Genomic DNA, 14,938 nt, shown 5'->3' with positions numbered 1-14,938 from the left:
AATCTTTTCTATGTTGGTAAAACAAATAGAACACTACGTGAGCATATAAGAGAACATATATATGCGATAGAGAAACAGAATACGACAAATGCATTGGCACGACATGCTTTAGACAAAGGATCTTCACATAATTTTAAATTCATGGTCCTTGAATTAGTAATAAGATCTAGTAGATTAGGGAACATCAAAACTCACACGGAAGAGATAGAGAGTAAATGGATTTTAAGGCTACAAGCCCATAAATATGGGCTTAATGATAAAATATCTCTTAAGCCTTTTTTGGCTAGTAGACCATTGAATCATTGACATATATAATTACATCCTTACACATATATCTATACATATACCTATAGAGATATTTTAAACTGTTTTTATTGATTTGTTATGTATATGTATTTTTTAGTTTTTGCATATGTTTTTATATACGAATATGCTCTGTAAAGTATTTTTAATGTAGAGTGGGTTAATATCATAAGTGCCCCTAACTATATTAATTGCATCAGTTATATTGTAATGAATTTCAATTAAGGTGCAATGCACTATGGTATATAAAGAGATGCACTATTCAGTTTTTCAAGGTCTGATGAAGCGTTATATTGACGTGAAAGCGCTTACCTTTTAACATTTTTTGTATGTTTGGGTATTTTTTCATTAAATGACAGCTTTTGGAATATCTGGTGGACATTTATTTACAGCCGGTTGCATCCTCTACTTTTGGACTCTTAAACACATATGTTTATCATTATTTAATGACGTCAGTTCTCAGATATTTGGCAGACAGATACAGATTGTGAGAGGAACACACCATACATATGAGGCATACATCTGCACATTCGTACAGTTGCGAGATATGTTTCTGATACTGGACATCAATTTCCTTATGCCAATACACACAATACATGGCGCCATCACAGGCCAGTTACCATTACATTCCTATTGCAGGACACACCCACCCACTGGGTTATATTCCTCACACAGGCCAACAGGTGCTTATCCACACTAATTATTCCATCATGTACCTTATGTGTACGCCGGTATTTGCGCTTTCCGTCTGTGGCAGAGCTCACGTACGAGTATGGGGGACTGGACACTTATCGGTGACACTGCATGACACCCTGAGGGACACATGTCTTTTGCGTCTATTAACCTTGCACATTGACTTTCACAGGCCATACATTGTAATTCACATTTGTGGACAAACATGCTTATGACTTGTACGTTTTGTCATTTGTCCTGACGTCTTTCTTCTCACCTGTCCACCTAGTATCACTAGTTCTGTACATTTCATTAGAGCAGGTTACCTTCATACCTCTCACCTGTACACATTATGGGTATAAGCCCTGGGGTTTGACCTATGATTCTGTTACATTTGTCATGATAATGTGCCTTTCTGGTAGATTGCTGGCAAGCCATGACGGACTGTGCGGGTAGGTAATCATGACTGACATTTCTATTTCATGATTACTAACTCTCATAACATTCGTATTCCTGACTACACAATTATTCTATCAACGGTCTGACTTTGTCTGAGGTATATTTAATATAGTCCCTATTTGTCTGTCGTGTACTATGCCTTAGTCCTGATGTCTTATTCTGACATTCTGGCAGGTATGGTTACCATCTTGGTCGTATGCGTGTCCATCCATGATAATTGCCTACATGACACTGATATAGGTCCCTACGTCTTCCCCCAATGGTTTACACAATATCCAGTAGATGGGTTGCACCTTTTTGGAGAATGTAGGCGTGTGCTATACCCACATAGGTATATTGATCACTCCCATGGGGCGTACCTAATAGATCTGTGCCAACCAACACCTTGGCCCAATTCTGCATACCCATGATTCCCATACCTGACACACCTCCACAGTACCCATTAAACATGTTTAATGTGAGCAATAATAAAGTGTGAGGACACTTCTGAGCACTCCCCACTCTGCGGATATCAGCTCATACGTCATACATTCAATCGACCCATGTGTTATTACCCTTGCACCTGCTACTGTTGCATGTACACCTATATCATAGTTGCAGGTGTGACTTCTTTTGCATCGATGACGGTTGGCACTTTGTACAGGATCAATTTTTGGGGTCCTGCAAAGGACACCTATATTCATGTTTAACGTGTAGAACTTGCAGGCCCTGTCACACTGGTACTTTCCAGGCAATGGTTTGGAAACCATCAGTGTATTCTCCTTTCATGCATGTCTGTCTATCCATATTAGCTATACCGTGACCTATTTATATACATGTGTTATATGTACAGGGACATATGTTTGTTGTGTATATATCTATTCATGTATTGTGTGTGTATAGATTTATATATGTACATATATACATATGTCTGTACATTCCTCATCTCGTAATTTGCTTTGGATTATGTCTGTGGATATATGTGTATATATATCTCCATATCATACCTTTCAACTGTACAGATTTCCGCTGCATGTACAGCTGTTTGCCTCTTATCTTTGGTCCATTTTTCATAACCTTGTGTCTATCTGGCAAGTTAGTGGCATATCATTAAAGACCGACGTTGGTAAATAATGACAAACATTTCAGGTTATGACTTCATACCCTTCAGAGAATCCATGCTAGTGACACACCTGTTATTCTATCCACTTTCTATGTTTGTTAGGGCAATATCTGGGGATTGTCCCTATTTGTACCAGTTGTTGTCATGGCTTTGTCCGGTTTCGTACTTTACGGGTTTAACAGGTATGAACCATATACATAGAACGTGGTGAAAACACCATTAATTTTCTATTCTGTGAGCGGATTACACACGTGCAGGCGCACTTGCATATCCTTATTGTGGGTTACATGTGTTTCATAGATAATTGTGCTTCCGTGAACTTTCATAATTCTGACCGTAACAGTTTCATATCTGTATTCCAGTTTACGGACTACTGCAAAACGCACGTTCACCTTTACATATTTAAATGTGTGTACTGCACGAACGCTTTCATTACACTTTCAGGTTATATGTGCAGTGGTCGTAGGTCAACCGGGACTTCATTCACGTTGGCCGGATACCGGAACCACTATTCTATTGGTGTTCCCCTCATTGATATGCATACCCATAGTACTTAGCTACATCAACATACGCCTCACCGCTTCACCTACGACACAGGCATCCATTCTCCTGCTGGGAAAAAGGCGGTACTACATATTACACATTCCCTATTGCTTACTGCTGTGGACTCCGGCTGCATTGTTAATCACTCCGAGGATATGCAGAACACCAAGGTATATAGTCCAGCCACATACAAGTCTTTGATTGTCAGGGTGTTCATGTGATGATCTGGGTTTAGGCTTGTCCACCTGGTGAACAGAACTTCCCTGGCCAAGGTCAAATGTCAGACGAAGCATATGGACAGGGATTATCTCCCTATTTTGACGTTTTACCTGTGTTTATAGACACAGGTGTTTGGGCACCTGTCAGCAGCTTATTCTGTTGGCATTACATATTATGGGTGGGGTTGTTATAGTCCATACTCCACGATGAGGAGTGTTCCCATTCACATAAGGTACATGATGGAATAATTAGTGTGGATTATTTTTGGACATGAAGTGACTACAGGTATGCAGTTGTACACAAGTGTGAAGGGCTGTTCCTATAAATATGTACAGAACATACCTCTCAACCTTTTTGAGCACCGAACCTGCGCAAAACCTACAAGATGGGGGGACAATTAGGGACACATTTTAACGATTGCTCTTACAAGCTTAGAACTTTGATAGAATGCTAGGTTTTGCATTAGCATGAATTTTGTGCAGGTTGTGGAGTCTTATACTCAGGATATTTCATATTATTTAGCGATGTCAATCCTCAGCTATTTACCACACTGGCGCAGATTGTCGGAGGCACACACCAACACTATGGGGCAAACCTGTGGTCATTCTTAGGGTTGCCACCTCTTCGAATGCCCAAAGTGGGACATGTTCTGTAGAGATGTCAGATTTTCCAGGACAAAACATACCTATAGCCATGCGTAGTACTGAACTTTAACCTTTTTTGTACATATAATAGCTTATTCTAGTAACATTTGAATTGCTTATGCTACTTCACATAACATATTGAGAATTCATATATAAAATAACCATTTTATGCGACTATTAAAGTAAATTAGGAAATAAACTCTCAGGACATTTGCTATGTGTTGATTTTTTCACAGGACACAACTGCCTACAGAGGGATTGTTACTCACAAAGTGGGACAGGTGGCGACCCTAGTCATTCTGCGAATATCCGGACAGTTGAGTGGTATGGCACAGACCTCTGTAATACGCTGTTGTGTTCTGGCACAGCAGTAGCTCAGCATTAAAGACTGCAGTCGGAATGTGCTGACAGACAGTTGGGTTTCAGACTTCATACTCCTGCCAATGTGCAAGATTGTCCCTGATTTTGGACCTTTGTCTCACTTATATTCACGGCTCTGTCCAGATATCTTGCTCACACAGGTTGACAGGTATGGTCAGTCACGACTGCACACAGTCAGTGTCCCTCACACTTGATCAGGGTTGACCTGTTTACATAGTGTCTTCCTCGCCCTCATGCCATTTTCCACTTTGCAAATGTGTGCATTATATTCTCCCTCCTATTCGTGTCTGGACATGTGCATCATGGAAAGGTATTTTATCCTGGGTGGTAGGTTATGCATGCCCACTTAGGGCTGGACAGTGTCATGGACCTCCACTACACGTTCTGACTTGTATCCAGATATCTATTGGATTGGACATCATGTCGTCATACCCATTTTACTATTTAAACAAGTTGGTCATCCATGAGGGATATCCCAAAAATTGGTCAAAACCAAAACAAGTTAGATAACAAAGATTTTTGTGGCTGCACGAAAACGTGCAGGGGGTTTTACTTGCAGGGGATACATGGTTTGCAATCCTGACACTGCCTAGGGTGACAATACCTACTACATATGCGTAGGGGTCACTGTGTGTAGCTGTTTCTGCAACAAACCAGTGGACCAAGTACGGCTGGATTTGGTGGACGTTCGGGTATGGTGGCAGGTTGTGTGTTGTGGAGGGCATGCTGGGTAGGCTATTATGCATCCAGGTGTGTTGCGTTTGTTATGGCCAGTTCCATCAGGACCCATCTGTGGGTATGTGACGGTGCCGTATCTATACATTTGTCTCGCATATTTCCATATTCATGTTTGTGAGATTGTGTTCTACACTATGGCCTGTCTGCTTGTCTTGCAGCTGTTTCTACATGAGGTTGTGTTTCTTTCCACTTCACCCTCTGCCCCCTCATACACCTCCAGTTCACCTTTTCTGCATATGACACAAGTATCGCCTTTGAGGAATTTACCATTAAACACACACCCCTCAAACCAAATTACTCACACCCCATAGAGCACTACTTTGATTGTTGGCCCATGACACGGCCAGAGTTACACATTGACTACCCTACATGTGTCGGGTACCTTTATGGTTGTGTGGACTACCCTGCCATGTTTGCTTTCCATATGCTATACCTCATGAACATAGGTACACGCCCTTACTTCACTTTCATTACTTGGTTGGTGTATCCAGATACTACCCGTTCGACTGTGTCACATACACGTTCGGATTATACAGCTGACTTCCGGATTTTGCCAGCCTGTTCTACTTATTGGTAGGATGGCACCTTTTCCTATGTCCAAGCTATTCCTTACACATGTCCGACCATTGTGGACATTGCCTCCCCACAGTCAACGGTTGTGTTTCCACCTTTTCAATTGGCCACAGCGTGACATAGGGTTACCACCTGTCCCACTTTGTGAGGGACAGTCCCTCTTTGGGCAGTTGTGTCCTGATATGTAATTGTCAACATGACAAATGTCCTGAGATTTTAGGACTAACATGTTTCTTATATTTTATGTGATAGTTGCATTAAACAGTTAATTCTGTATCTGAAATACCTGACTATTATGAGAAACAGAATAAGCAACTAAAATGCTACAGGAATACGCTTTTCTGTAGGCAAAACAGTTATGTTCAGTCCTTTGTACTGGCCGTGGGTATGTGTCGGCCTGTACAGTCTGTACCAAACATGTCCCACTTTGGCCATTTGTAAGGGTGGCAACCCTACTGTGACAGTTGCAGTGAACACAGCATATTTTACAGGCTGACACATACCCAAGGTCAGTTCGGCAGATAGAACTTACAATTCTTGCCTATATCTAAGCTTATTCTTGTAGCATTTCGGTATCTTATTCTGTTTGTTATGACATTTATGTATTATACGTCCAGTGAAATATGTTTAATGCAACTATTGCATGACGTCTACGGAGGAATGATGTCCTATATTCTCTGGACATTTGCCAGTTTTACGTTTGTGTCAGGACACATCTGCCCACAGAGGGACTGTCGCTCGCAAAGTGGGACAGGTGGCAATCTTGGTCGATGGTATGGATCAAACTGTTCCATTCGGCCTACATGAGTCTGTGTTGTTATGGCTCGTTTATATGCTCCTTCTGTTTCATTTACATGCATATGCTATTTCCTATCACATTTGGTATGTGAAATACGGACATACCTTTTGTATGTGACTATTACATGGCTTGTGTGATATGATTCAGACATACGGTCACTACCTATATCTACATTTCTCCTCGTGTATTTTGTTATGGACACATCTGCAAAGCTATGTTCCCTCCCTCAAATTATGGGTCGGCTGGTGACCCTCTCCGTTGGACTGGACGTACCTACTGGTGGCGCGCTAACATCTGATACGTTTCACTTCCACATGGTATAGCTATCAACACTACGTTGGACTACAGGCACACGGTTTTCCTGTCATTTGTTCATGGGTAGGGACCTGTTATTCCCTACCGTGCATTTGTGTTTGACTCTTCGTTTTCTGTTTGCAGGGACTCTGCTTTGCATACGTTTCAGTCTCCACTGACACTGATAGGTATGATTACTATTGCTGGCGGAATATAATATTTAGGTTGCTCCTCGGAAGCCGACATTGACACGCCTCCTAGCGCAACTTCGATACGCCCCTTGCACTCACACACGTTTCCTATGCATGTGGCTGTGGCAGCTGTGCACCTTCATTAATATGCATATGGTGCATCTACTCCACATCTACGCCGCACGGCCGGCGTAAGCCTTATGCCGGACTTGCGCCGAGCTTCATGAATCCGGGGAATAATGTATATATAGCTATATGTGTATGCACATCCTATGTGTACAGATATGCCTCCTATTTATGTGGGTATATATGTAGATATCTATAACTATATGTGCATACATATGTAGTCTGATATACCTATAACTGTCGATATATATGTTGATATACATATGTATATGTGCATATGTATCTCTGTATATCTGTAGACATATATTGCTCTGTATATGTATATGTATATAAACACTCAGATATATACATATACAGAGCAATATATTTATATGTATATACATATACATATATTGCTCTGTATATGTATATATCTGAGTGTTTATATGTATATGCATATATATATATATATATATATATATATATATATATATATATAAATATATATATATATATATATATATATATATATATATATATATATATATATATATTTTGTTGTCTTTCGGCTTTTCCCGGTTAGGGGTCACCACAGCGGAACTCCGGCCTGCTAATGATTGGCAGTAGATTTTCATGAACGTCGAGGTGCCAGCTTGACATCCAACCTTCAACGAAGGCACACCCATTTACGCATGTCTTTCGAACGCCCACCCAACTATATATATATATATATATATATATATATATATATATATATCCATCTATGTATATTGATATGTATATGTGTATATATCGACATAGATATATGGATAGTTATATATACATATAAGTTCACCGTATATCCTGAGCATGGAGTGGAGCCCTACCTCAGCCCCAATAGTCTCGACCTCTTAGTGCAAGGAGATGTCAGGTATGTATTGCAGGTATATTTGTAGACTATTGCTTCTGTAATAGGGATTGTCTTCACAGACATGGTGTGTGTGGGAGGTCACATCTGCTTTTAACATGTGCGCCATTGGCTACTGACAGACATCCTAAGGACATCATAGTACAGTACCACTGCTAGCACAGTAGTGCTCCTGTGGACTACAGCAGAGATATGGCCAATATATGTGGACAGTCTGATACACTCTGGTCAGTCTAGAGGTATACACAGAACCCCTTAGTGCAAGACATGTGGACCAAGCCTGACAATGTGAATGTTAACTGCCCTGTAGATGGGTATATCATGTAAATACTGGTATACATTTGCCCCCATAGGTTATGCATTCATACACCCCATCTGTCCTGACACATAATAATCACTGGTACAGAGGTGCCATTGCCGCACACTACCCACTAGTTAGTGACATACATCTGTACAGGATCCCACTGCTTTGTCTGACATACATGACTGTTATGGTGGTCCAGCAGCAGTACATCTGTCAAGTATCTGGACATGACATCTCACTGGGTAAGTACAATAAGCTGCTAGCCATGTAACAAAGCACTGTGCAGGCTACAGGCAGACTGCCTCAACACTGGCCTACATTTCCTATGGTGGAATACACATGTAGCTGCATAGATAGCAGGCTCTACAGGCATGTCACAGCATAGAGTAACAGACACCTGTGTGAAAGTACATAACCACAACCAATGAGAAAATAGCCACAGCCACATATGGTAAGCTAGCACAATATTACAGTATATGGACTATCTGATCAACACCATCCTCATATGTGCCACTCACACACCAACCCTACATATACTGAGCCACTACACAGTGTGGTCCGATGCCTGTCTGTGGTATGGGACATGAGTGTGTTTAGCCCTACAAACATGTAAGCCGACAGGGTAACATACAGTGGAGTAGCATGTAACATCAGATAGAACAGGACCAAGAACAATGACATCTACCACAATCTGTACACATGTTAAGGCACATATTCACAATACACACACTGGTGACAATCACCATAAGTACACAAACCTCAGTACTGTACACACAACCACAGAATGCCCAGGTTATGTCCTCAAATATAAACCCTGCTATACATAACATGTAGCAGTTTGATATCTCACTGGCTTGTTATCAGATATGATGTCAATAAATACGGTGTACTGAAAATACGGACCTCTTACTGTATGCCATATGTACAAAGGTTAACAGAGGTGAGTCTGGAGGCACAGACACATGGCCAATATTGACATGCTGCTGTGATAATCTCATACATTTACTGTTGTAACAGGGTTTGTTGCAACATATGTCCTATGAGGGATATAAATTCAATAACTATCACGGCTGTCACCATCTACTGACTGCAATCCTCACACTACCTTCTGCAGTTCACAGATAGGTGCTCTGTGGGTAACACAAGAAACACAAGGCACCACACACTGCCCAGTCTGCAGATGACCCTACAGATGGGGATTCCTCATAAACATAGCACTGACATGATAGGTATTAAAACATGGAGGACAGCCATATCCACGCACACCCTGTTAAACCAGCATTACTCCAAATGCAGTATAGCAGCACTTACAGTGCTGCTTCCCAAACAACAGATCTAGTTCCTGCTCACGGTGAATGTAAAGGCCCAACACCAACATGATGTCCCTAGATGTTGGAGTGTGTTTCTATGCAATTGGCTATGAAAATGTTACCACAGCTGTTCCACATGCAATCAGCTAGAGGAGGGCTGCAATTCCTGCAGAGACCATCAGCTGATCATGAGCATAACTTACAAATACATATGCTGCTGCCTAAGCAAAGCAGGTGTAAGTCTCCACATCCACCAGAGAGGGAGTGAGAGAGGCAGACAGAGGAAAAGATAAGTCAAGGAGTGGTGGGAGAGTAAAACTTAAGCATGTTTGTGTCACACACCTACCAATACAGTGTATCAACCCGCTGACTGACTATTTATTGCTATCACTTGTCTATGCAGTTATTGGATGCACCACATAGGTTACATGATGAGGAGCTCTCCAAACATATATGTGATGGTGAGTGACATCTGCAACAGTGATATGTTATATATACAGTAGGTGTAGTACACGTGCCTGTCCACATGAACAGGTGTCAGCGTCAGCACAGCCACACTCTCACAGGAACCCACACAAATTGACACACTTGGCAGGGTCAGGAATATAACTCATCACTAGTTAGATTGCCACAGGTATCACATGCACCACAGGGGTTTATACAGAGGTTATATAGGCAAAGATATGTGGAGGTGTCTGACATCAGATAGCATGCTTCAATATGCCAATGGGGGTTAGGGGTTGTAGTGAGTGTGAATGTGGTCATAGGCATCATAGACCACACACACACAGAAACAGGGTGCCAGTACTGACTTGTATGGGTGCATTGCTTCACATGTGTGTAGTGGTAAACTGTGCCAGACTGCTATACAAGGCAAGGTGATGGGTATACCCTGGCATCAGGCCACATGACAATGGCCTGCAGTGTGGCTCAGGGGTATAGTGTCTGGATTTGCCCACACAGGTGGGTATTGTATTCATCATCCAGTCACTTGGGTAACTATTGTGTGTGGCCATTGCTGTGCATTGCTTGCCATGACATGAACAGTGTCTGGGATGTGCACATGTCCCACAAGCATGTACAGTGACATGTGGAACTGTACCTGGGGTGTCTAGCCCATGTTGTGTACACAGATTATCATCAGATGTGCCAGTCTTGGCCTCATGTGGCAGGAACTGTTAATGGACAGCAGGTTGACCCTGTACCTACATTGATAGCATGATACAGGTATTCCCTGGTGTTAGTAGCATCTGTCCATACAGGGTATGTGTTTCAGGCATGGTATGTCCTTTGTGGGTCACATTTGATGGCACCACAGTTGTTGCAGGTGTTCAGTGGGCAACATGGGAAGGTGCACTGTCTGCATGTATTTGCCTATTGGACTAATGGATAGGGTGCGATGCCCTCTGTAGCCCACTGCAATCATACCATGATTATTATCAGTGGGCAATATGCAGGGTACTACCAACATAGCGGTTGTTGCCTAGTCAAGTCTGTGTGTGTATGAGACATGGGTTGAGAGTGTTCTCTGGGTAATACAGGGGTTGCTAACTTTGTTCACCTGGCCCTGTAGGGGCATGGATTTGCTCCCCAGCCTCTGGCCTATTTCACATCTGTTATCCCTGTACAGTGGATATTGTGACATTTACTAAGTCCACCATTTAAGAAATTTGCAAAACCCACTCCGCAATGAGTCCAGTTGTTACACACTCTCAGCCACCTCCACACAGGATACAAATGACAAATGCAGACACACACACATCTGTGATTATAACTCCTAACTAGCTAGTTTATTACACTACACAGTTATAGGACATGCCACAGAGATTACTGGAGTACTCTTTCCCAAAGGTGTATTTCACAATGAATGACATCAGCAGGATTGCCAAAGTAGGGCATTTGAATTGTAGTGAGTGTGACTAGTCTGAAAAGCATTTCTCCCTATACAGACATAGAAACACACACACAAATATCCACACCTTCCATGTGTGGGAATAGAATCCCTACCAGAGTTCTATATCACAGTACAGCATTAAGCTGTTGTAGGACACACCACAGGGATTACTAGATCATTCTTTCCCTAAAGGTGTATTTCACAGTGAATGACATCAGCAGAATTGTCAAAGTAGGGCATTTGAATTGTAGTGTGACTAGCCTAAAAAGGCATTGCTCCCTACACAGACATAGAAACACACACTCAAACATCCACACCTGCCATGTGTGGAAATAGACCCCCTATCAGAGTTCTACATCACACTACAGCATTAAGCTGCTGTAGGACACACCACAGGGATTACTGGAGTATTCTTTCCCCTGAGGTGTATCTCACAGTGAATGACATCAGCAGGATTGTCAAAGTAGGGCATTTGAATTGTAATGAGTTAGGACCCTTACACAGAGTTATATATCACACTACAGCATTATGCTGTTTAGGACACGCCACAGGGATTAGTGTAGTATTCTTTCCCCAAAAGTGTATTTCACAGTGAATGACATCAGCAGGATTGCCAAAGCAGGGCATTTGAATTGTAATGAATGTGACTAGCCTAAAAAAGGATTACTCCCTAGACAGACCCACACAAACATCCACACCTGCCACATGTGGGAATAGAACCCTACCACAGTTTTATATCATACTACAGCATTACGTTGTTATAGGACACACCACCGGGATTACTTGAGTACTCTTTACCCAAAGGTGTATTTCACAGTGAATGACATCGGCAGGATTGCCAAACTAGGGAATTTGAATTGTAGTGAGTGTGACTAGCCTAAAAATCATTGCTCCCTACACAGACATAAAAACACACACAAACATCCACACCTGCCATGTGTGGGAATAGAACCCCTACCAAAATTCTATTTTACACTAATGCATTACGCTCTTATAGGACACGCCATGCCATGCCGATTACTGGAGTACTTTTTCCCCGAAGGTGTAGTTCACAGTGAATGACATCAGCAGGATTGCCAAAGGAGGGCATTTGAATAGTAGTGAGTGTGACTAGCCTAAAAAACATTGCTCCCTACACAGACATAAAAACATACACACAAACATCTATACCTGCCATGTGTGGGAAGAGAATCCCTACCAGAGTTCTATATCACACTACAGCATTACCAGTATCTATACTTATAAATAGGACAACCCAAGAGGGAACCATCCCAGACATCTGGAAAATATCCCATATTATCCCTTTACATAAAGGTGGAAACTCCATTGAGTACTCAAACTATAGACCAATTGCCCTCCTTTCTCCCTTAGCAAAAATAATGGAAAAATGTATTCACCTACAACTTTTACAGCATCTCTCTCAAAACAACATAATAGCAAACTGTCAACACGGTTTCAGACCACATCACAGTACTACCACTGCTCTCCTATCATTTGTAGATACGATCAACAGGAACCGCAACGACAACCTTCTCTCTTCTGCTCTCTTCATTGAGCTCCCTAAAGCTTTCGATATGGTCAACCACTCCATTTTAATTAACACTCTTACATCCCTCTCCTTTGATACTCTTGCCATTAACTGGTTTACATCCTACCTTGGCAATAGACAGCAAGCAGTTTGTTGGGAAAACCAAATTTCCTCACTCACGCCCGTTTCCATCGGTGTACCTCAGGGCTCCATTCTAGGACCTCTTCTCTTCTCCCTGTTCATCAATGATCTTCACTTAGCAATTCCTCAATCTACCTGCATTCAATATGCAGATGACTCCACCCTTACCTGCTCTGCTTCATCTCCTAATGAACTTTCATCTATTACTCAAAATGTCTTCAACGCTGTAGAAACTTGGTTCACCAGGCGAACCTCCTCCTCAATGCCAAAAACTAAACTTCTCCTTTTCTCTCCTAGCACTAGGTCCACCCCCTTGGACTTCACCATCTCCTCAAATAATGCCACTCTCATTGCTCCTGATACAACAACAAAATTATTAGGAATAGCAATTGATAACAACCTCTCCTTTGACCAGCATATCAACAACACCATTAAAACAGTCAATAGAAAAATAGGAAGCCTATATAGAATTAAACCTTTCCTAACATCATCATCCAGAGCCAAGATTGCCCACTCTCATCTTTTGTCTACTCTTCTTTATGCCTCACCAATTTTTACTAACCTTAAGAAAGCCAACCTTAACAAACTGGCTACTTGCTACAACAACATTGCCCGTTTTGCCACTAGAAACCCTTTTAGAACTCATCACTGTATTAACCTGAAACTTCTAGGCTGGCTTGAACTACAAAACCTTCTGTTAATCCCTCAACTCACTATTGCCCATAAAATCTTATACCAACCAAACAAAACCCTATTCTTTCTAAACTTTTAATCCCTATAACAACCTAAACTCCTTAGCTCATCCAGTAAACTTATGGCTACTATAACAAAGACTTATAATTCTGCCGGTGACTCTCTTTTCAATAATACTGTAGGAAGGAACTGGAATCTGCTTCCTAGCGACATAACACTTACCACATCTCTGCCTCTCTTTAAACACAAAATCAAAGACTACTTCCAAAGCCACTGGCTCTGTTCCTGTACAAAACCTGACTGATCCTTTACCTCCTCTGTGCTTTCCTACTACTCTGCACTTTCCTACTACTTTCCCTCTCTCTTTACTGTATCTGCTTCAGTCTACCTCCTTTTAGAGTATTTTGTTTCTTCTTTCCTCTATGCTAATCTCTCTCAACTTCCCCTTCTCTTTTCTTATACTGCTTCCCTTCCTCCTCTCCTATTTTAGTGTTTCTCTTTCTCCTGCTGTTACTAAGATTAGTTCTATATAATATTATTAATCAATTTTGCTCTCTGTTTTGTGACTTGCTCTTGATGTTATTTCAGCTAATTAATATTATTTTTAGAAATGTGATCCTCTTTTTGTATATATCTGTTATTGGGTACTATATTTTTTATTTGTCTTTTCATCTATGATGATTTGTCCATTTGCTTGTCTATTGTAACGTTTTTTGTTCAAATTTATGTGGAGCTTTTATCCCCGGGCCTCTACTGAAAATGGAAATGTATCCAGCTAGACTAGCCCGGTCAACAAATGTAAAATAAAATAAATAAAATAAAATAAATTACACTGATATAGGATATGCCACAGGGATTACTGGAGTACTTCTTCCCCAAAGGTGTATTTCACAGTGAATAAGATCAGCAGGATTGCCAAAGTAGGGCATTTGAATTGTAGTGAGTGTGACTAGCCTAAAAAGCATTGCTTTCTACAAAGACAGAGACACACACACATACAATTGCTATGTCTGGGATTAGACCTCTTACCTAAATAGTTTATCACCCTACAGCAGTACACAGTTATAGGACACACCACGAGATGACTGGGCTACACCTTTCTCAAAGGTGTATTTCAAAGTGGATGACCTCAGCAGGC

This window comes from Protopterus annectens, chromosome 3.part0 (assembly GCF_019279795.1).
Source record: "Protopterus annectens isolate FY-2018-M chromosome 3.part0, PAN1.0, whole genome shotgun sequence".
In the NCBI taxonomy this organism is placed as follows: Eukaryota; Metazoa; Chordata; order Ceratodontiformes; family Protopteridae; genus Protopterus; species Protopterus annectens.
The sequence above is the reverse complement of the archived record's forward strand: the minus strand, read 5'-3'. Positions refer to the sequence as shown.